General features: G+C 41.6%; 1 long non-coding RNA gene across 4 annotated transcripts; it reads left to right on the forward strand.

The window, feature by feature from the left end:
- The first annotated feature begins 247 nt into the window (after positions 1-247).
- On the forward strand, positions 248-23186 carry LOC134171936 (uncharacterized). 4 transcript variants are annotated; one of them, XR_009967781.1, is made up of 6 exons: positions 427-659; positions 16426-16533; positions 17967-18003; positions 18256-18357; positions 19342-20181; positions 20423-23186. It is a non-coding gene; the product is annotated as an uncharacterized LOC134171936 (long non-coding RNA). The 4 variants fall into 4 exon arrangements; XR_009967780.1 differs by having other exon boundaries at positions 248-659; positions 17823-18003; positions 19342-23186; XR_009967778.1 differs by having other exon boundaries at positions 408-659; positions 19342-23186.
- The last annotated feature ends 524 nt before the right edge of the window (positions 23187-23710 follow it).

The following is a 23710-nucleotide window of genomic DNA, read 5'->3' on the forward strand; positions in this document are numbered from 1 at the left end:
TCGGTTGACTGTAGTGTCACAAAGATGTTCTTGAGAGATTTCTGTTAGCCTGCTTTTTTTCCCCTTTTGTAAAAGGAATGGCACTGAGATGGGGGGTGTTGGGGTGGGCCTCCAACCAGCTTAGTCCAAGGAAGCTGAAAGACTGTGTTTAGGTGCCACTGTCTCAGAAAGAAACTTTTTGTTTTTTTTTTCCTGGTCTGTCTAGGTGGCTAAAATCACACAAGAAACCTGACCGACTCATAATGGGAGGGAGAGCACTCACGTGCCAATTAGCAGAAAGAGAGTGTACATTCCTGTTATCAGTCAAATAAGTTAATTGGCAAGCGCTCACCTTTCATTCTAAAGCATCTGCCTATTCCTCCCATTCACGGGTTTTTCTTGTAAAGCAGGCAACCTAAAGAGACAATTTGTACGGCTTTTCAAACTGATTTAAATATTTTGTTACTTAAGCTTTGCCTTTTCACTGAGTTTGAATAGGACTTCAAAACCTCGTTATTTGTTCTGAAAGGAAACCAGTCTGAGGGTTTATGGATACCAGCTTGTTGCCGCCTTTAATTCAGTTCCTGGTGGGATGCTCTGGGATTCTTTGTTTTCCTCATCTTTTCTCCAGACAGCTAATGTCTTAAGTTGCTGAAACCTGATTTTATGCAAACTGCTTCGTATGTGTTGTCTTAGGGCTCTGTACAAACACCTGGGGAACCCTGCCCATGTGCAGATTAATTTGAATAGAATTGGCTATCTGCTAGTGTCAGCTACGAAAAAATGTTAGCAGCATTCTGGCCTGCTCACACAGGCTGACAGATTTCTGTTGTGTATGTAGGTAAAGCAACATATGGGGTCCTGGTGAATATACTGTTTTCTGCATAATCTTGGTGAAGCATTGCTCAGAGTTATATACATGAACACACTCTTTTTTTTTTCTGCTAACTTCCATCAGAGCTTGTATTTAGATAAGTAATGACAACATATGTTAGAGATTCTCATTTCTACGGATTATGAAACCCCAAAAGAAACATGGCTCCTTACATGGAGAATCTTTTTCACTCTAGCTGAAAATGGTAATTTTATCAGGGGATTCTTTTAAATAATTGGAAAAAAAACCACTTCTTTATTTCTTCAGCACACATATGTGAGCATCCTAGAAGCAGTGATAATTACCCTCACAGCTATTATTCCTTAAGTACTCAGAAACCACAGGAGTTTTAAAGAAAATAAAAAAAATCTCACAGAGATTTAAGCATTTTTTGTACTGAACTTTCTTTTATTTCCTCTCTCCCATTCTTAAAAACTTAACCTTCTAGTAAGCTGAAATGGCAATACCGTTATTTTAACAGTTATGAATTGAGGGAGGAAGTAAATAAAGGATGGAGCATAGTTTTAGTGGGAGTTTTGGAAAGTCTTTGAAGTGCCCTTTTGGATGCAGTGAACTGCATATAGAACTGGTGATAGATATTCTGATGCTCAACTAATCTATAAAAAAAGAATTGTTTGGGGTTTTTTTAGTATTACAATAGAAAATGGCTTTCTTTAAACAGGAGACCTCACCTGCAGGATCTAGGTTTTAAAGTAAAGTATCAGGTATTGTGAGGCTGTTTGTGGCAAAAGATATCAGTGTTTTCGGGGACATAACTACACAGGCTAACTGTATCAATAGAAACAAAGTCTTCATTTAAAACGTTTCTTGGCTTTTACTACAGCAGAACCCACATGCAGATATGTTCTCTCCTAAAGTTAAAATACTTTTTTTTTTTCTTTCCAATTTCAATCCTTGATTTGGAATAATTTCTTAAAAGGCTGGGAGGAAAAAAAATTTAAATTGTGAACTAGGTAATTCCATATACAATTTGAAATACAGCTAAAACTATGTCCATAGAAACATTATATTTCCTTTAAAACCATGAGAATATAACTAAAGAAACCACCATGGATCTCAAATCTAGACTTACTGTGGAGTTAATTTTATTTTAAAAAGTAAATGCTTTTGATTTTAGTCTTAGTCTTAGTCTTTTAGACTTACTTGTAAGTCTAAAGAGAGACTGTCAAAAGCTGTATTTTATGCCACAGTCTCTCCCACCTGAGGAAATAACATTACATACAACTGTGATGTGTGTAGTGTGGTGTGATGTGTATGTGGCATACAGCTGGCTGGCTGGGTGAGCCTGAAGGACGCAATCTAGAATATGAAGAAGGCTCCACCTTAAATCATCTGTCTTGAGGTTTCACAACTGCCCCTTTCTTGCTAAGTGACATGCTGCAACTGTGCCTCATGTTGTTGCATGACTGCAATATGTGTTTTCTCAGAGCAAATCAGAAGAAAGCTGAATCCCGCTAAAAAGTTGTACTGTTTTAAACTCCTACTAAGACACACAAGTTTAAGTATCTCAAGTTCACATTGTTATAGAAAATGTGATGGGTGCCTGCATTTGCAAAAAAAAAAAAAAAAAAACAACAAAAAAAAGAAATTTTAAACATAGAACCATATAATTATAGTATGGTTTGGGTTGGAAGGGACCTTAAAGATCATTGAGTTCCAACCCCCCTGCCATGGGCAGGGACAACATAGTATTAAATGGATGAAAAGGGGTAATCTTTTTTGACACTCCTTTCCAGCGTGTAAAGAATGTCTGTGTGTGACTGCTATCAAAAGTATATACAATCATTGGTAATATCAGTAAGGCTTGTGAGCTTTCATGCCTGCTTCCTTTTTAAATGAAAACCTCTATCAAGCGGTTGATTTACTATACAGCATCCAAGCAAGTGTGCACATGCATGGGCAGAGTCATAGACCAACTGGAAGGAAATTTGCTGCTAGATTTTTACTCAGTCAATTACAGTGTGTGATGTCACTGAAGATATCACTTTTCCTACATGTGGTACCCCTTAGTCAAGTATCTTATTGTTTTGAAAATAGGATCTTGTGATTTCTATTCCACGAATAATTTTGTGGTCTGAGATTGAACCAACACAGAAGTGCATTTCTTTTCCTTGAGATCCATAATTAATCTGCTACATCATATTCACCTTTTCTGTATGTGGCTTATCTTTCTTTTATGTGCCTCTCTTTCTTTGAAATAGGTTTTAAATTCCCAACCTGCTCCTCCTTTGTACGCATATGTCGTGGTTTAAACCCAGTCAGGTAACTTGTTCACTCACTCCCAGTGAGTGGTGCCGAGCTGACAACAATCGAGGTCCGTGTCCCCCCCCCCCCCCACCAGGGTTCTCCCCTTCCCCGCTCCCGGAGGAACGGGGAGGAGGATCGAGAGAGTGCAACTCCTACGGGTTGAGACAAAAACAGTCCAGCAACAAATCACCACCACTACTATCAGCTAAAACAATGATAAGGGAAAATAACAAGGGAAGAGAATACGATACCACCGGCCAAGAAGGCGAGTTCCACCCGGAAGCCCCTGTCCTTCCGGGTAACTCCCAGTTACCCCTCACCCCGGGCATGACGTGCTGTGGTATGGAATACCTCCCCGGCTAGCCCGGGTCAGGCGCCCCGTCTCTGCTTCCTCCCGGCTTCCCCTCCTCCCTGGCAGAGCATGAGCCTCACAGAGTCCTTGGTCAGGGTAAACATCACTTAGCAACAACCGAAAACATTGGCTTCACCAACACTGTTCTCAAACTGGAAGTCAAAACACAGCACTGCACCAGCTAACACAAAGGAAAAACATGACTGCCACTGCTGAACCCAGGACATTATCCACCCTTTATTCCATACCATTCACGTCGTGCTCAGATGATCCCACATTTTCAATACACCATCGCTCTCCCACATATATACATCCATATACATACAGACCAAGAGGAAAAAATCATTTTCTTAGTGCATGGACCAATCCCTATAATGCTGCCGAGTCCATTCGGTCCATGATGTTCAAAGCTCATTCTCTGTTGGGATGATGGCTGGAGGGAAGTCAGGCCAGTCGCTGGTGACCTGGAGACATCTAGTTGATGGGCTATAAAAGCATTACACAGCAGGCAACAGCATACAATTGAGTTCACTGGCTGTTTTCCCCTAAAATCAAATCCCCTTGAGGTATACATCGGACTTCCCCATCTTCCCGCATTACCCACCAAGTATATCCAGGTCCCTGAGCAAAAGCAATCCCACGAGTGGGTTTGCCTTTACCTGAAGCAGGAATTACCCAGACTGTCTTCCCCAGCAAATTCTTCATATGCACCACGGGAACTTTGTCCCCCTCTACAATATGTAAAAGTTCTGACTAGGCTGGGCCGGGCCGGCCTTGTTGGCAGATCCTCTGGTGTTGACCAACCAGGTGGCCTTTGGTAAGTGTGTATCCCAATGCTTGAAAGTTCCCCCACCCATTGCTCTCAGTGTAGTTTTTAACAGCCCATTGTACCGTTCGATTTTCCCAGAGGCTGGTGCATGGTAGGGGATGTGATATACCCACTCAATGCCATGCTCTTTGGCCCAAATATCTATAAGGTTATTCTGGAAATGAGTCCCATTGTCTGACTCAATTCTCTCTGGGGTCCCATGTCGCCACAAAATCTGTTTCTCAAGGCCCAGGATGGTGTTCCGGGCAGTGGCATGGGGCACAGCGTATGTTTCCAGCCACCTGGTGGTTGCTTCCACCATGGTAAGCACATGGCGCTTGCCTTGGCGGGTTGGTGGCAGTGTGATATAGTCAATCTGCCAGGCCTCCCCATATTTATACTTCAACCATCGTCCTCCATACCAAAGAGGCTTTAACCGCTTGGCTTGTTTAATTGCAGCACATGTTTCACACTCATGAATAACCTGGGCAATAGTGTCCATTGTTAAGTCCACCCCTCGGTCACGGGCCCATCTATATGTTGCATCTCTGCCCTGATGGCCTGAAGTGTCATGGGCCCACCGGGCCAAAAATAATTCACCTTTATGTTGCCAATCTAAGTCCATCTGAGCCACTTCAATCTTAGCCGCTTTATCCACTTGTTGGTTGTTCTGGTGTTCCTCAGTGGCCCGACTCTTGGGTACATGGGCATCTACATGACGTACCTTCACCACCAGGTTCTGCACCCTGGCAGCAATATCTTTCCACAGTGCAGCAGCCGAGATGGGTTTACCTCTGCGTTGCCAGTTGCTCTGCTTCCATTGCTTCAACCACCCCCACAGGGCATTTGCCACCATCCATGAGTCAGTATAAAGTACTGGCCACTTTTCTCGTTCAGCAATGTCCAGGGCCAGCTGGATGGCTTTCACCTCGGCAAACTGACTCGATTCACCCTCTCCTTCAGCAGTTTCTGCAACTTGTTGTCCAGGACTCCATACAGCTGCCTTCCATCTCCGATGCTTTCCCACAATACGGCAAGAGCCATCAGTAAACAAGGCATACTGCTTTTCACTTTCTGACAGTTTATTATATGGTGGGGCCTCTTCAGCGCGCATCACCTCCTCCTCTGGTGACATTCCGAAATCTTTGCCCTCTGGCCAGTCCATGATGACTTCTAGAATGCCTGGACGACTGGGATTTCCTATTCGAGTTCGTTGTGTAATTAGTGCAGCCCATTTACTCCATGTAGCATCAGTTGCATGATGTGTAGAGGAGACCCTGCCTTTGAACATCCAGCCCAGCATGGGCAACCGGGGTGCCAGGAGGAGCTGTGCTTCAGTGCCAATCACTTCCGAAGCAGCTCGAACCCCTTCATAGGCTGCCAGTATCTCTTTCTCAGTTGGGGTATAGCTGGCCTCAGATCCTTTGTATCCCCGACTCCAAAAGCCGAGGGGTCGACCTCGAGTCTCCCCTGGAGCTTTCTGCCAGAGGCTCCAGGTAGGACCGTTCTCCCCAGCTGCAGTGTACAGTACATTTTTTACATCTGGTCCGGTCCGGACTGGTCCAAGGGCTACTGCATGAACTATCTCACGTTTAATTTGCTCAAAGGCTTGTTGCTGCTCAGGGCCCCATTTAAAATCATTCTTCTTCCGGGTCACACGATAGAGAGGGCTTACAATCGAACTGTAATTCGGGATGTGCATTCTCCAGAACCCCACTGCACCCAAGAAAGCTTGCGTTTCTTTCCTATTAGTTGGTGGAGACATTGCTGTTATCTTGTTGATCACATCTGTGGGGATCTGTCTACGTCCATCTTGCCATTTTATTCCCAAAAATTGAATCTCCTGTGCAGGTCCCTTGACCTTACTCCGTTTTATGGCAAAACTGGCTTTCAGCAGGATTTGGATTATTTTCCTCCCTTTCTCAAAGACTTCTTCCGCTGTATCGCCCCACACAATAATGTCATCAATGTATTGCAGGTGTTCTGGAGCTTGCCCCTGTTCCAGTGCATTCTGGATCAGTCCGTGGCAAATGGTAGGGCTGTGTTTCCACCCCTGGGGCAGTCGGTTCCAAGTGAACTGGACACCCCTCCAAGTAAAAGCAAACTGTGGCCTGCACTCTGCTGCCAAAGGAATTGAGAAAAATGCACTGGCAATATCAATGGTGGCGTACCACTTGGCTGCCTTTGACTCTAGTTCATACTGAAGTTCTAGCATGTCCGGTACGGCAGCACTCAATGGTGGTGTGACTTCATTCAGGCCACGATAGTCTACTGTTAGTCTCCATTCTCCATTAGACTTTCGCACTGGCCATATGGGGCTATTGAAGGGTGAGCGGGTCCTGCTGATCACCCCCTGACTCTCCAGTCTACGGATCAGCTGATGGATGGGAATCAGGGAGTCTCGGTTGGTGCGATATTGCCGCCGGTGCACTGTTGTGGTCGCAATTGGCACTTGTTGTTCTTCAACTTTCAGCAACCCCACAGCAGAGGGATCTTCTGAGAGACCAGGCAAGGGGGACAGCTGCTCAATTTCCTCAGCCTCCAAAGCAGCAATACCAAAAGCCCACCGGTACCCTTTTGGGTCTTTGAAGTACCCTCTCTTGAGGTAGTCTATGCCGAGGATGCATGGAGCCTCTGGACCAGTCACAATAGGGTGCTTTTGCCATTCCCTCCCAGTCAGGCTGATTTCAGCCTCCAGCACAGTCAACTCTTGGGATCCTCCTGTTACTCCAGAAATATAGATGGGTTCCACCCCTTGACAGCTTGATGGCATCAGGGTACACTGTGCACCGGTATCTACTAGAGCCTTATACTTCTGTGGGACTGATGTGCCAGGCCATCTGATCCACACAGTCCAGTAAATCCAATTGTCCCCTACCTCCACCTGGCTGGAGGCAGGGCCCCTCTAATAGTCATCACAATGTTGGTCACTTAAGTCTTGTTGAAAGGGATTATTCTTCGTTATTACAGGAGCTGGAGTAAAATCAGCTCTTCCATTCCATCTGGGAAACTGCTCACAAGAGACTGAAGCCGTAGCTCTCATGGGATGATCAGTCTTGGCCCTTGCTCCCCTCTTCAGTTCACTCACCCGTTCCTCCAAAGCTGAAGTAGGTTTTCCATCCCACTTTGTCATGTCTTCTCTGTGATCCCACAGGTAAAACCATAGGGTACCCCGTGGCGTATACCTCCTGTATCTCCTCTCTTGAACAATAGGACGCCTTTTGTTAATAGCTGAGACGTGTGTTGGTACACGTGAGGAGCTGGATAAATCAGATAGATTGTCCCTCAATTGTTCGAGGTCCTGGGACAGTTTTTTCACAGCTGAGATGATGGAAGGGGTGAGGTTGTCTTCGAACTCTCGGAGTTTATGAACCATTTCATCCACTGTTAGTGGTACTATGTCATTCCAGGTTACTGTTGCCAATGAATGGGCATATGATGACGGCGCATTCCGTGTAAGTTTTCGCCACATGGGTCGTGTACATTCAACTTCATCTGGATCTATAGGTGTATCCCCGTTATTCGGCTTGATGTGATAGAGCATCTCTACGATGGCCGATTCCCTCAGAGACTGGATGCCTTTGTCTATAGTAGTCCACTTGGCCGAACGACTCGTAACATCGTCCTTGTACGGAAACCTTTCTTTCACAGCTGCCAAGAGCCGCCTCCAAAGGCTGAGGGACTTTTTCTCTCTTGCAATTGCTTTGTCAATTCCCCCTTCTCTAGCAAGTGATCCCAGCTGCTTGGCTTCTGTACCTTCTAGTTCGTGACCATCGGCCCCATTGTCCCAGCATCGGAGTAACCAGGTGATGATGTGCTCCCCTGGTTGACGGGTAAAATCTTTTCGCATATTCCGCAGCTCGGTTGAGGTCCGAGGTCGAGAAGTTACCTCTTATTCTTCTTCTTCGTCATGTGATGATGACTCCTGATCAGATTCTGGACCGGGTGGTGAATTCATTGGTTCTTCATCTCGCTTCACCCTTTTTGCCTCCTTTTTACTTGTTCTCTTGCGTACAGGGGCAACCGATATTGGTACAAAGTGGTCCTCTGGTTTGGCTGCAGTGATTATCACTGGGAGTGGTGTAGCTGCTGCGCTTGGAGCTGGGGTAACCACGTTGTCTGTTGCAGTTGAAGTTTGAGCAGCTGCTGTACTTGCCACTGGGGTAGCTGCTCTGTTCATTGAGGCCAAAGTTTGAGTAGCGACTGTACTTGTTGCTGGGGGTGGTGTAGCTGCTGTGCTTGGAGCTGGGGTAACCGCGCTGTCTGTTGCAGTTGAAGTTTGAGCAGCTGCTGTACTTGCCGCTGGGGTAGCTGCGCAGTTCATTGCAGCCAAAGTTTGAGTAGCGGCTGTTGCTTTGCCCTCAGATCCGCCGACATTCTTTTCCTTTTGAAGGTGCTGGATAGTGTTGAACAAGGCCCTGTAAGCACAGGCCAAGCCCCAGCACGTTGCCGTGATTTGTCCATCTCTGGTATGGCCAGAATGACCACACACCTCATTTAAGTGTTTTATTAATTCTTCTGGATTTTGCAGTTGTTCGGTAGTGAAATTCCAAAGTACTGGAGGGGCCCACTGACCTAGATACTTGCCCATACTATCCCACACACCCTGCCACTCATGGCTGTCCAGCCTCAGGAAAAATCTCTCGGTCCTCCTACATCGTCGTTTGACCCCAGACAAGACCCAAACCTGACTCTGCTTAACTCCTGAAATCAGTAGTGGGTAAAACACACTCTGTATGCGTGTTAGCATGGTGATTCCCAGCACCATCAGCAAACAAGTCTCAACAGCATTAAAATGCCAGTTAAAAAATTCAAAACTCTCAAATGTAAATGGTCTGGGGGGACGACTGGGAGGGTAAAAGAATGTCTCCTTCCCAGGTTGAGCACCTGAGAAGGAGAAAAAAGATGTGTAATTGCTAAGCACCTCCATCATATACCTCCCAAAGTATAAAGGTGGTGACCACACTGGGAACATAAGCCAGATCAGTTTCATGATCAATGATTCTATTGTATTACAAGTCATTACCATAAAGTACAATGGGACAAAAACCTTAGCCCAAGCCCCACACTTGAAAAACACTAATACAGCAAATACCGGATGGACGTACGATACTATATACTGAAAATGTGAGATCAAGAGGAACAACCTTGAGAGCCAATAAATCAGCATTGTGACGAGTGACTATCAATCCAGTCAGATCTGTTCTTATCTCAACCCCTCGTGCCCCACGTTGGGCGCCAAAAAGAATTGTCGTGGTTTAAACCCAGTCAGGTAACTTGTTCACCCACTCCCAGTGAGTGGTGCCGAGCTGACAACAATCGAGGTCCGTGTCCCCCCCCCACCGGGGTTCTCCCCTTCCCCGCTCCCGGAGGAACGGGGAGGAGGATCGAGAGAGTGCAACTCCTACGGGTTGAGACAAGAACAGTCCAGCAACAAATCACCACCGCTACTATCAGCTAAAACAATGATAAGGGAAAATAACAAGGGAAGAGAATACAATACCACCGGCCAAGAAGGTGAGTTCCACCTGGAAGCCCGTGTCCTTCCGGGTAACTCCCAGTTACCCCTCACCCCGGGCATGACGTGCTGTGGTATGGAATACCTCCCCGGCTAGCCCGGGTCAGGTGCCCCGTCTCTGCTTCCTCACAGCTTCCCCTACTCCCTGGCAGAGCATGAGCCTCACAAAGTCCTTGGTCAGGGTAAACATCACTTAGCAACAACCGAAAACATCGGCTTCACCAACACTGTTCTCAAACTGGAAGTCAAAACACAGCCCTGCACCAGTTAACACAAAGGAAAAACATGACTGCTACTGCTGAACCCAGGACAGCATATATAAAACAAAGGAAGTGTATCTTTTAATTCAGGTTTTTTTTTTGTACACATAGATCTACAATGACATTCAGCAGTCAGCAAAGGTCTCTAAATATCTCAACTCTGCAATCTTATTTTTGACAATATTTGAACAAACCCCTACTTGGGAAAAAGAGCACAGCAGAGACATTCTCTGAGAAAATTCATGTGGCCAAAAGAAAGCTCCCCTGTGAAGAAATTACACTGTAGTAGACATAGCCTAAAAAGGCAAACATATCTCTGCTCAGTGCTGAAGATACTCTTTTAAAAATTTTGTCCCCAAAGAAAGTGTGTTTCCAAGTAATAAGTTCCAAACTACAATTAGAAGTGTTAAGTACAATTCAGCAGGTGATTAACATTATCTACACAAGGAATCCTTCATGTATCACAGAATCACAGAACAATTGAGGTTGGAATGGACCTATGAAGGTCATCTGGTCCAACCCCTGTGCTCAAACAGGGTTCAAGACCGTGTCCAGACAACTTTTGAATATATCCAAGTATGGAGGCTCCACAGTCTCTCTGGGCAGCCTGTGCCAGTGCTCGGTCACTTTCACAGTGAAAAAGTCTTTCCTGATGTTCAGACAGCACCTCCTATGTTTCAGTCTGTGCCCAGTGCCTCTGGTCCTGACACTAAAAAGAGCTTGGCTGTCTTCTTTGCACCCTCCCTTCTGGTATTTGCATACATACATTCTTCTCTCCCTGAGGCTAAACAGCCACAACTCTCTCAGCCTTTTTTCATAGAAGAGATGCTCCAGTTCTTTCATCATTGTGGCACTTTGCTGAGCTCTCTCTAAGTATGTCTCTGTCTTCCTTGCTCTGAGGAGCCCAGAGCTGAGCACAACACTTCAAAGGTGGCCTCATCAGTAATGAGCAGAGGGAAAGGATTACAGGCCTCCACCTACTCATGACACGCATCTCAGCGCAGCCCAGAATACCACTTGTGGCCTTCTTTGCCACAAGAGCACACTGCTGGCTCATGTTCAAGTTGGTGTCCACTAGGACCCCCAGGTCCTGTAGAATGCTTCGGTGTTTTGCTGGTTTTATTGTTGTTGGGTTTTTTTTAAAGTGATAATTGGCTTTAAAAATAAAAAGTTATGACCTGAAGATGAAGAACATTTTAAATGAAAACATACGGCCACACCAGTCAGTCAGACTGGTTTAATGCATCTCCTTTTTGAAAGGACACATGTATTTCCTATGCTTCTTAGGGACGATGAAATAGCTGCAGCTGTCCAAATAGCAGTGTATGTTTTCTGTTAAATGTATTTTGGGGATTGGCTCTGAATCCTTTACCTATTAGGTAATATTATGAAGTGTAGAAAATAGAAATACTGAGGCATGAAGCCTGTCTATTATGCAACAGTGACATACTGTTTTCTAATGATACATCCGTGTAAGGTGGCCTCTCCTGCTATGTGGTTAGATCCATATTTTACAGTTTTTAAAAATAGCAAACTTAGTTTTTATGCATGTTTTTACATAGTGATTTGCACATGGAAGCTAACAATCCACATGTCTAATTTCTAGCCATATTGATTCACAAGATATCTAACCTTGTGACAGCCTCATGTCAAAGTTTCATCAGACTGTTTCTTTGGGAGCATGCTAAATGGGGAAACTTGGCTGTGAAGGCAGAATAAAATTAATTTATGTTTTTAATAATATTATTCTTTCCACATTGATAAAATGTGAGATAATAGGATATACTGCACAGTTTTCACATCTTATCATGAAATATCATGGCATTACTAATAGCTCAGGGCTAATAACCTCCTGAGCAATGTAAATGCTGAACACCCAGCATGTTTTCTCATTCTGATGGGACTCTCTTGAGTTGGTCAGTACTATGGTATTGTTCTGCCTGTCCCCACCCTTAAAGTGTATATACGTAAAAAGCCCCTTAAAATCTACTTCTTATTGTGATTAAAAGCTATTTTTAGAACCAGGTAAGTAAAGCAGAGAAAATTGCATCAGCTGGGTGAAACAGAGCACAGCACATCTTCCTCTCACCAACTGTGTCTTCACTTTCAGTCTTGGTCTTATATCAGCAACTTTCAGAGGCTCCCTGGGTTGCGGCAAATTATAGATGATCCTGTCTTATCCCTGGGAGCCATCTTTCTTTTCATCATCACTGAAGCCTGATTGCTTTTGTGCATCTTACCCCTCCTCCCTTATTCCTCTCTATTATGGACATATTGGTCTTTGCCCCACCTACGTCAGAAGCCTATTTCTACAGAGTATTCTTAGGTTTTGTTGGGGAAGAAGGTATCCCCCATTCACTTCAGAGGGTTCCACATCCAAAGACAAAGTAAATAGCTGAATTTTTCTCAGCTGTTTCTTTGACAGGAGCACACATACTAGATTCAGGATACTGCTAGCAGCCAAATGAAAGCAAGTATCTCCTTTTACAGCCCTACTTTATCATTTCCTTTGTCTGTAGGTATGCTTAGATAAATATTATATTGCATATACTACTAGATAGCCCACATTAAAGTCCTTCCAACTTCATGTTTCAGCAACCAACTCATTAGTGACTGCAGATTTATGTGCTAGTTACTCTGGTATTGCCCATTGTCGTGGTTTAAACCCAGTCAGGTAACTTGTTCACTCACTCCCAGTGAGTGGTGCCGAGCTGACAACAATCGAGGTCCGTGTCTCCCCCCCCACCGGGGTTCTCCCCCACTCCCGGAGGAACGGGGAGGAGGATCGAAAAAGTGCAACTCCCACGGGTTGAGACAAGAACAGTCCAGCAACAAATCACCACCGCTACTATCAGCTACAGCAATGATAAGGGAAAATAACAAGGGAAGAGAATACGATACCACCGGCCAAGAAACAAGTTCCACCCGGAAGCCCGTGTCCTTCCGGGTAACTCCCAGTCACCCCCCACCCCGGGCATGACGTGCTGTGGTATGGAATACCTCCCTGGCTAGCCTGGGTCAGGCGCCCCGTCTCTGCTTCCTCCCGGCTTCCCCTCCTCCCTGGCAGAGCGTGAGCCTCACAAAGTCCTTGGTCAGGGTAAACATCACTTAGCAACAACTGAAAACATCGACTTCAGCAACACTGTTCTCAGGCTGGAAGTCAAAACACAGCACTGTACCAGCTACCACAAAGGAAAAAAAAAAAACATGACTGCTACTGCTGAACCCAGGACACCCATGTAAATAAGTAAATAAAATTAAATAAATTAAAAAAATCTTGTTCACTTTATTCTCAATTTTACTTGTGAAACTAAATTGTATGTCACCTACCTAAATGATGGCAAGACGTAATGTTCACCTTACCTGCAAAAGCCAGTAACAGATATAGTGTGGAATGATGCAGGACATGGGAAGTCACCGTGAGAGGGAAAGGCAGCAACAGAAACAGTAGAGTTAAAACATGAGAGACTGAGATAGGAAATGAGGAAGTACCATCGGGCCTGTGTGACAGGGGTATATTTTGGCCATTGATACTGCATGTGCTACTTGCAATTCCAACCATTAAACAGCCTTCATTTGTTCATGAACCTCATTTACTCTGGTCAAGCTCTAAATTGGATTATGGTGTAATTATTTCAAAATGGGATATTTCAGATTTTTATATTTTAGTAAATGGATCTGGGAGGAGAATTATCTTCATGCTTTGTGTACTTTTCCTCAACTTTCCAAAGACAGTGCATCCCCTTCTTTATATATTGGCCTTTATCTTTTTCTTTCCTCATTCTGATTATACCCTATATTGTCTGTATTTGCCCAGAATGAGATTTCCTGTCTTTAAAATAGGCTTCCCACTCATCTTTCACTTCCACTTGTATCCCCAAATAAACATTTAGTCATCTTAAAGACAGAAGAATGAAAATAACAGTAAAATCATAAAATACCAGGTTGGAAGGGACCTCAAGGATCATCTGGTCCAAACTTTCCTGGCAAAAACACACTCTAGACAAGGTGGCCCAGCACCCAGTGCAGCTGACTCTTACAAATATCCAATGTTGGGGATTCAGAAGTTTTCTTTTTGGCTGTACTAATAGATTTCTGGACCCTGCCTAGAAAAATGTTTGCAAAGAAGGGCAACAGCAAAAAAACCCTACAAAAAAACAAAACAACCGCAGCAGCCCTGCGGAGAAGGACTTGGGGGTGTTGGTTGATGAGAAAATGAACATGAGCCAGCAGTGTGAGCTTGCAGCCCAGAAAGCCAACCATATCCTGGGCTGCATCAAAAGGAGCGTGGCCAGCAGGTCAAAGGAGGTGATCCTGCCCCTCTACTATGCTCTTGTGAGACCTCACCTGGAGTATTGTGTGCACTTCTGGTGTCCTCAGGACATGGAACTGTTGGAACAAGTCCAGAGAAGGGCCACGAGGGTGATCAGGGGACTGGAGCACCTCCCGTATGAAGACAGGCTGAGGAAGTTGGGGCTGTTCAGCCTAGAGAAGAGAAGGCTGCGTGGAGACTTCCTAGCAGCCTTCCAGTATCTGAAGGGGGCCTATAGGGATGGGGGGGTGGGACTCTTCATTAGGGACTGTAGTGACAGGACAAGGGGTAACGGGTTAAAACTTAAACAGGGGAAGTTTAGATTGGATATAAGGAGGATATGTTAGGAGGATATGTTAGGGTGGTGAGGCACTGGAATGGGTTGCCCAGGGAGGTTGTGAATGCTCCATCCCTGGCAGTGTTCAAGACAAGGTTGGATGAATCCTTGGGTGAGATGGTTTAGTATGGGGTGTCCCTGCCCATGGCAGGGGGTTGGAACTAGATGATCTTAAGGTCCTTTCCAACCCTAACTATTCTATGAACTATTCTATTCTAAACAAAAATCCAAAACAAAACCAAAAAGCCCCACAAACCTGCAGCAAACTGCATTAAAAAAAAAGGGTTTCTTGTTTCATACTGCACTTCCCACTTGCCTTGCCTTTCCTTCCCACCCCCTTCAAAATCACCCTACTTCATTGCTGTCTTCAATATTTTAATTAAAACTATTTAAATAAAAAACGTTACAATTGTATATTTAATTTCTTTTTTTCTTAGAAAAGGTGATGTTATTTAAAAGAGGTAAAGGGACTTTGCATATGGTCAATTCATCACAGTCAGCTGATTCTTGTGAATGAATTCCATCAGGAGAGCAACAAGGTCCTTGGTAGCTGAAGGCTTTGTGTATAGTAGATCTTAGTGAACTTAAAGAAAGACTGGACATTAATAGGAAAGGTAAAACAGTAAAATGCTAGCAGCTTGAAAATGGAGGAGAAAATGAGAATAGCAGTTTCTACTGAGGAGCAAATACTGTGTGCTCTAAAGCTCTGGAAGAAGGATGGAAGAGCCATCAGGATTGAAGTGTATAAGGAGGGCAGAGGAAAAGAAGGTAAGATCAGAAATGGGTTTGGAAGAAGGAGGGAGGGAGATGGGTAGTGTTTTCTTCTGCCCTCAGTCTTGCTGTGTTTTGTGTGGTTTGATGGGGTTTTGTTTGGTTTTGTTTGTTTGTTTGTTTTCCCTAGAGGACTATCTACCAGAAATTTGCTGGTTTTCAGAACTGGCTGCGGATGAGCTATTACTTGTATAGCCAAAGAGAAGTCTGTCTGTTTATGAATAGCTGCTTAGTAGAACCTAAGAAAATTGAACATTGATCTCAGAGTAGTGTCTCTATAAGAACAATGCTAACAAGGTGCATATTTTCTGTTTGGATTCCTTATGCCTGTGTATTTTATTTTCCGGCATGCTACCTTAGCAATTAATTTGAACACTTCGTTCTGTAATAGGTCTCTTAGGAGAGAAATAGTTGCATCTCATCCTACTTCACATGCTTCTTGTCTTCCCTGTGGCTGACTTCACTTCCAGTGATACTTTGCCTTATGTAAAAATAGAGATCATCAATAACTTTATTTTAGATTATGTGAGAGTTCAGATGCATAGAGTTGCAAATCAGTTTCATGTGTCAGATATTACAATGCATACTCTAAAAACTGGTTTACATGATCATCATGTGACTGAGGGTACAGTCTTCCCAGTAGAAACTTCTCTCCTCATCTGTGTTTTGCCCATGTAGGGTTTGCCGTATAGACCATGCTTTAGAAATAGGTAGATTTCCAGACTAGTTGCTTCTATTTTCCTCATGGGTCATTTAGTATTGGATAAGTTGTATTTTGCTTGGCTCTGGGATCTTTTTATTTCCTTGAAGCTAATGAATTTACTTAGTAGGGATTGTAAAAAAAAATGAAAAAAAAAAACAAACCAAAACCAAAACAAATTCGTACCAATTCCCCAAATATAATAAACTTTTGTAACTTTTCCTAACAAATTTTTTTATGTACAAGGCCATTACTTGCAAATGACTTACAAACTGTAATGTAGCAATAAGATGAAGTGGAATATTTTCATATCTGGATTAACTCTGTACTAGACTATGAACTGAATCACACCTGGTCAATAGTTCCTCATCAACTTACATGTCTTCAGTGTGCAGTGAGGTTGGCTTAGATCTTAGCCTGTTCCCACCTGCATAATCACCTAGAGACAAGACACATAAAATACCCTGGAGGTAATAAAGTAATATAGGCTTTGTTTAACCCATGCAAATAAAAAATTGAAGTTCCTAGATAGAAGAGCCTTCCTGCCACCCTATCCCCAGAATCACAGTGTCAACTTAATTGAAAGAGCTGTAATTTTTTTCCTATACTGTTTTGAAAGAATTGTTTGTGTAAAATAGATTTTTAAGAAACCAATAGTAATTATATATATATATATAAATCTTTTAGTTCTCCAGAATTGAGCCAACTAGCATATGTTTCCTGGAATAGCTTTTTTTTAATCCGTCTGCCTACAGGTAGAATTCTGAAGTTTTATACCCAAACAGAAAATAACATACAATTGATAAATATGTGAACATCTCAACTGCTTTCAACCTCCTTATGTATTTCTATAATGTTAATATTGAATTGAACTTGGAAGTAACTAAAAGAGAGAATCTGATGTCTATGCTTAATACTTTCTGTTCCAGAAATATCTTTAAAGTGCACACTGGTAGGGGTTTGCTTCAAAGTTTATTGTAGTTGCATTTTCCTAACTGTACATGGTTGATTTGAATTGTATTTGCCTTGAAAGCTATATGAAATTGCCACTGAGTTGTGAAGAACTGCAGGTAGAGGATACTTCAATATGAGAATATATCAGTCTTTTATTTTCAGAATCTGTACATTTTAAAAATAGATGAAGAAGCTCAATTGACTGTAAATGCCTACAGTAGCTTTAGCAAATATTTTATTTTGTTGGGGTTTTTTATTTTCATTCATTTTATAGACTTGTGTACGATATACAGACTTTGGACATGACAGTGAAATGAAAAGTGATCAATTTCTCCATAGATTCTAATCAATTTATATGAATATGAAACACAATAGCACTTTAAGGTCAATTTTAGCTTCACATAAAACCACAGGTTTTTAGTTTTCCTTTAGAGAGGTCTAAACACTGAAAGATACACTTCTATGTACAAGAAGTCCTGCCTATGAGAAATGCATTAGAAAAGGGCAGTATGTCTAGAAAACAAAAAGCAGTTGATACAATGTAGAAGTATGCTAATCTCTCCATTGCTTTTGAAAAATCATTCTACTTCTTCACAAGTGAGCTGAGAAAATGCTGAATCTTCATCCTAATTCATTGTGGGATTTCTGCTTATATGATTAATTCTAATCATTGTATAACCCTTCTTTAGAAGAGAAATAAGAGCTCCTGTGCAGATGGACTTTGCTAAAGATGAAGTGACAAGGAACATCAGAGGATTTTGGTTCTCACTTGTTAGTGCATCCATCTTCTGTTTGGGTTCCCTCTGAGTTCAGCTCTTTTATCTGTTTTTCAGTTCACACAGAAAAGAGCCCTACTTTGAAACATTCCAGGTTTGTTTAAGGAAAACAATGCCCTATAAACTATTGCAATTTTAATTCCTTTCTAAGAAAATAATCTTTCTAACATGTGATTTGGGTAACATTAATTTTTGCTTACTCTCCCTTTTAATGCATGGAACTTTCTTTTCTATTTAGTACATGCATGCATCTGTCCCCTTTCCATGTGTTGTATGTCCTTTCATTTCATGCTTCTCTTTTGTATCAGACCAGCTTTCATCCATTTTCCTTTCTCCCTATGCTCAGCAACATATGTATGCATGCTTTTCTTTTAACCCATCTGAGAGCCACATGCTGTGCACCTGTCTCAGTCAAATATGCCTCCTGAGCCTGTGTTGCACAAGACAGGTGCGTGAACCCTAACCAGTATATTAATAAAAGGAAGAGGGTTCAACCATAAGGACATTAGACAAGATATTAATGCAATAGTACGTTTGCTTGACCTTATTTCTAGTTGCACAAACCCATCCTATTTTGCTAGACTTCCACAGTAAACTCAAAATGGTATTTGAGACATTAAGCTGCTTTTGCTTGTGCTCGTCTGCATCTTCAACTTCACAGAAACTCCTGCCCTGACAGTCTAGATCTTACCAGCATCAGAAAAAACATGCCCTATATATTTTGAGTTAGCAATAACTGATTACTTTTCTCCTTAAGGATTTTTAAAAATGTAGGGAGTTCAGAAAGCCAGTTTGGTTGTTAATTCAATTCTGTCTACTCTCAAAATTCAAAAAAGGGGTATACCATAGTTTTCCTTTTACAATGCCAGCACAGTAGTAAGTTGAAAATAGCTGTGACAACAAAAAGAAGACATTTTTATTAGCACCTCTACTTGGTAATTAAACCATGTGAATGATACTAGTAAAGAATTTTTATATACCATTTTGCAGATAGTCAATAATAAAGCAGAATTTGGAAATGAAATAAATTCCTTATTCATAAGCATTAAGAGTTAGTTCCAGAGATGGGGTTATAACCTGATCTGTTCACTTTCAATTTTTACCTGGTTCAAACCTGGACTTTAGAAAATTTTGCTTTTCTTTCATTGGAAAATTACCATAAAATTTTCTAATTTTTTTTTTTCAGCTGTTTATCCAGTTACTGAAACTAAACCTCTGTGGTTTCATTACACCACCTGGAAAAACGGTGGAAACTTTTATTTATTGTTTTTAATCTTGAGTTAATTTCAGAAAATACATAAATGAAGAAATTGATGAAAATTGCAACTAGTGAAAACATTTCAGAAACATAAGGAGAAGAAATTACAACTACTTGCTACAGATCATTTGCACAGCCTTAGGGTACAAGTTAAGTAACAAATCCTTTTTCCAGAGCTGTTGACAAAGCTAACACCACACTGACAGTCCAGGAAAGAGTAGGGCAGGACCAGCTTTTACTCCTGGGCAGAAAAGCAGATACTTTCTAGCATACAGAGAAATGAAGTTCAGTGACTGGAGGAAAGAATACAAAGCAGAAAGTGTGGCTTCTAAGCCTCTTTGTGCCATCAAATTTTCAAAAACCCTGTAAAATAAGGCAAGATCTTCTGTTAGTGCATATTGCCATAATTGGTGTAATTTAGAATATCTCTACTATTTTCACTTAAGCTGAGGATTTAGCACATTTTGACAGTCTCAGTGACAGAATATGTTATAGATATTTGCTTGACAGAATTTATACAATTTAGAATTGGCTTGCTTGATTAATTCTTTGTGCTTGTGCCTGCCCCCTCCACCTACCATGCTGAGGGCTCTGTCATTTAGCATGACTCCATTATATTCTATTGAGCAGAGGCTGCAGGAGGCCAGACACATATGTCCTAGAACCATATAAGTGCTATTTAGCTGAATGTACTCTGCAAAGCCAGAGGCACTCAAGAATCTACAGAAACACTCACATTAGTGACATAATACTGAGTGTCTGCACCATGTTATGTAAATGTTCATTGTGATGAAGTGTATGGTGTTTGTTCTCAGCTGGTTGTACTGTTGTATGTGTAAAGTAGGTTGCTGTTGTTCGCAATAATTTACAGCTAATAGTGTTGACAGTGTTCTTGATGAAGTTTAAAACATGTTCAACTGCTGCTGTACTCTTACCACAATTTTTTACTTTATAGGACAACTTCCTTAACTTTCTGTATGCCACTAGAGAGAAGAATGGAAGGAGTTGTTTGAGGTATACAAAATTAAGGGATGGGCACACATCCAGGGAATCTCAGAGGGAAATATGGGCAGTGTGCCATACACTGAACTTGCTACATATGCGCACATCTGATCTAGCACGCATACGCTATGCAGATGGTTAGCAATTGCACAGATCAGCTCCACAAGGCATGTCCAGATCCCACTTATCCTGGGTGTCGGGAAATCCTGGTCATATGGCCAGCCTGTGATTTCTCTCCTCTTTCTCCTTCCAGTCCTGAAATTATGTCTGAGTAGGGAGGAGAAGAAAAAGAGGACATGCTGAGGAAGAAAGACATACCAGGCTCTTGTTAATATTAAACACGTTGAAAATGGCTAGGTTACCATAAACTAAGGAGCTTCAGGACCTCAGATGAGCTATAATCTACTACTGTGTGTGTATTTTTAGTTTGCTGTTGCAGTGTAAAATGTATTCACTTCACTTAAGCTATGTCATAATAACTTGCTGTGAATACTGAAATAAAATGCTAATTTGATACAGTTGGAAGAGAGCACATGGCAAATTACTGTAATACCACTGATGGCTGGTAACTCATTTGCCTATGGTAGCTTGATCAGTTCTGATCAAATGCTTTTTCTCTTAATCTACCTGCTCTTTACTAATGGGCCTTCTCTAACTAAAACCTGCACAAATTTTAAGTTCAATTAATTTAACTTTATGAGTTAGAATGTTTGTCTTAACCAAGTAAGCCATAATTAACCATAATTAGAAATAGAATATTTCTTAAATCCTCTTCATTAATCAGAGAAACTTATTTTTCTTCACAAGACTGAAGTTTAGTTTTTCTAAATAAAAATATAATTCATTTTACCAAAACACTTCTGCCTAAACAATCTATTTGATACTGTTTTAAAGTATCAGTCTAATTTTAGGTGGTCTGACTATTCTCCCATTGGTAGATAGATTTTTTTTGCAAATATTTTGCATTAAAAATTGTGATAATTCAAATCAGGATCCATATTTTTCAGAAAATAAAAGGATACCATCCAAGGAACAGAAACCAGCCTGATCCTCTGCCACTGCAACTTTGCCATTTACTTTGTTGGCATCATATTGTGTTTTTTTTTTGCAGCTGGTCTTTGAATGAATTACCTAAAGGTCACCTATAGGTGTCTTAGCAGAATTTCTTTAGTTGCTTCCTGTGACAGTTTGAAAACTAATGGTAAATTGGGTTTAGATGAGACAAGAGCAACTATGCCTCCAGGAATAGTTCCTTTCTGTTCCTAAAGAAAATCTTTCTTTCTGTTCCTAGGAAAAATAGCATCAGATTCAGATGTCTTTCTCCCATAATATTGTATTGCCAATACAAAATATTAAATGATTTAAAAAATTAGTGTATAAATATTTAGGGAGTTGGATCTTTCCTCCATTACATTCTGCTTCTGTTTAATTCTAGGAGTACTCACAGAGCTTCTTGAGACCATCACTACTCATATTTGGGCTAAATGTTATTTGTGCATTGTGTAGATCTGGCTAAAAAAGAAAAAAAAAATCAATGTTTGGAGAAAATAGATTTTTTTTCCCCTCTTTTTGTTTCTGCAAGGTAGCCAGTGAAGAATAAACAACCCTATCACAGTGAAGATGGTTTAAAAGAGGGACTTCAATCAGTAGAATTAATAAGGCCTTATACAAATGTGATACCCGCTGTAGTTCTTCTGGTTCTCAAATGCTGCCATTTCAACCACAGAAACAGTTTGAAAATACTTCTCACTTTACTTAAAAGCTTTTATATCTGGATTGCTTGCTTGTATTGGAATCCTTATCCTCACCCCAGAGCACAGTGTTCAGAATTTCTTCAAAAATATTATCTACTTGATTCACTTTTTTCTTCTTCCATTAATCCTCTCTTTCATTTTTCACGCTGAAGACCTTTTTTTTCTTCTAAAATTCATGGATTTTGTCCCTGATTCATTTCAGACAATATACTTTGCATATTACTTCTCACTGCATTTAATAATGTCATCATTTATAAACTGTGTAGGCAATGTATTCTTGTGCTAATTCAGTTTTTGTTAACAAGTTATCATTTTGGGTACTTTGAGTACAAATATAAAAATTCAGATATATGCTCTATAGTGTGTACATATATAAAAACTTTCAAGTTGCAGCAAACCAATGTCTTCTTTTTTCTGACTGTACTCTATGTGCTTAGACTGCGATTGCACAGATGTGCTGCTTTTTTTTTTCCCATATCACATACATTATTACTACTAACCTGTAATCTAGCAATTATGCTACAGTTAAAAATGGCTGTAATTCTTTCTGAAGTTTAATGTGAAGACTTTTGAACTGGAAACTGAACCTTAACTTTGAAAATGCCTTTGTATTTTAATTGTAAATATGTGATTAGTATCACCAAACAATTCAGGTTGAAAATGATCTCTTGAGGTTATCTGATTCCACCCCCTGCTCAAAGTTAGCCTAGCTTCAGGATCAGAGCAACATACTCAGGGCTTGTACAATCAAGTTTTGAATATCTCCAAAGCTGGAAATCCCATAGCCTTTTTGGCTTTCCAGAGCTGACATGGAATCACAGAATAGTTTGGTTTGGAAAGGACCTTCAAAGGTCATATAGTCCAACCTCCCTGCAATGAGCTGGGACATCTTCAACTACATCAGGCTGTTCAGAACCACGTCGAGCCTGGCCTTGAATCCTTGAATGTTTCCAGAGATGTCACGTCCACAACATCCTATAAGGAAGAATCTTTTCCTTATGGTCAATAGGAACTTCCTTTGTTGCAACTTGTGACCATTGCCTCTCATGCTATTTTTGCACATCTGGGGAGTCTGATTCTCTTCTACATAATCACTTATAATATTGTTGAAGACAGCAGCTGAATCCCCCTTAGCCTTCTCTTCTTCAGTCTGAGCACACACACTTCTCTCTGCCTCTGCCTGTATGTCATGTGGTCCAACTCTGTAAGTCAGTGGCTCTTGTCTGGACTTTCTCCAGTTTATTGATGTATTTCTTGCAGTGGGGACCCCAAAACTGGCTGCTTCAGATACAGTCTCAGACTTCCCAGTTAGAATGGAGTAAATATTTCCATCATCCTGTACCATATCTAGTACAGCCCAGTATGCAGATAAACCTCATTACCTCAAGGGTATACTGCTGATTCATGCTCAACTTGCTGTCCACCAAGCCTCCAAGTCCTTTTCTGTCAAACTTTTTCTGTCAGTCCTTAGTCTGTACTGTTGCATTAAGTTACTTCTTCCCAGGTGCAGGACCTTGCATTCATGTTCATTTGAGGAGAAGAGAGGAGAGGAAAGGAGAGGAGACTGTCTGTCTATTTACCTCTTGTGAAGCAATTAATCAAAAAAAAAGAAAAAAATTATAATCAGCCTGCTATCCAGGTTCAGCACGATGGCTGACAAACTGATATTGAAGGAAGGAGCAGGAGGTGGGAACAGGAGCAGTAATCATGTGGATAAGAAGGTAGATCAAGTGAGAGATTGTCACTGATGCCACTCACATGTTTTCTAAATGCTTCTTGTGGAGTTA

This window comes from Pezoporus occidentalis, unplaced genomic scaffold (assembly GCF_034315485.1).
Source record: "Pezoporus occidentalis ecotype Australia unplaced genomic scaffold, CSIRO_AGI_Poc_V1 ctg43, whole genome shotgun sequence".
Classification (NCBI taxonomy): domain Eukaryota; kingdom Metazoa; phylum Chordata; class Aves; order Psittaciformes; family Psittacidae; genus Pezoporus; species Pezoporus occidentalis.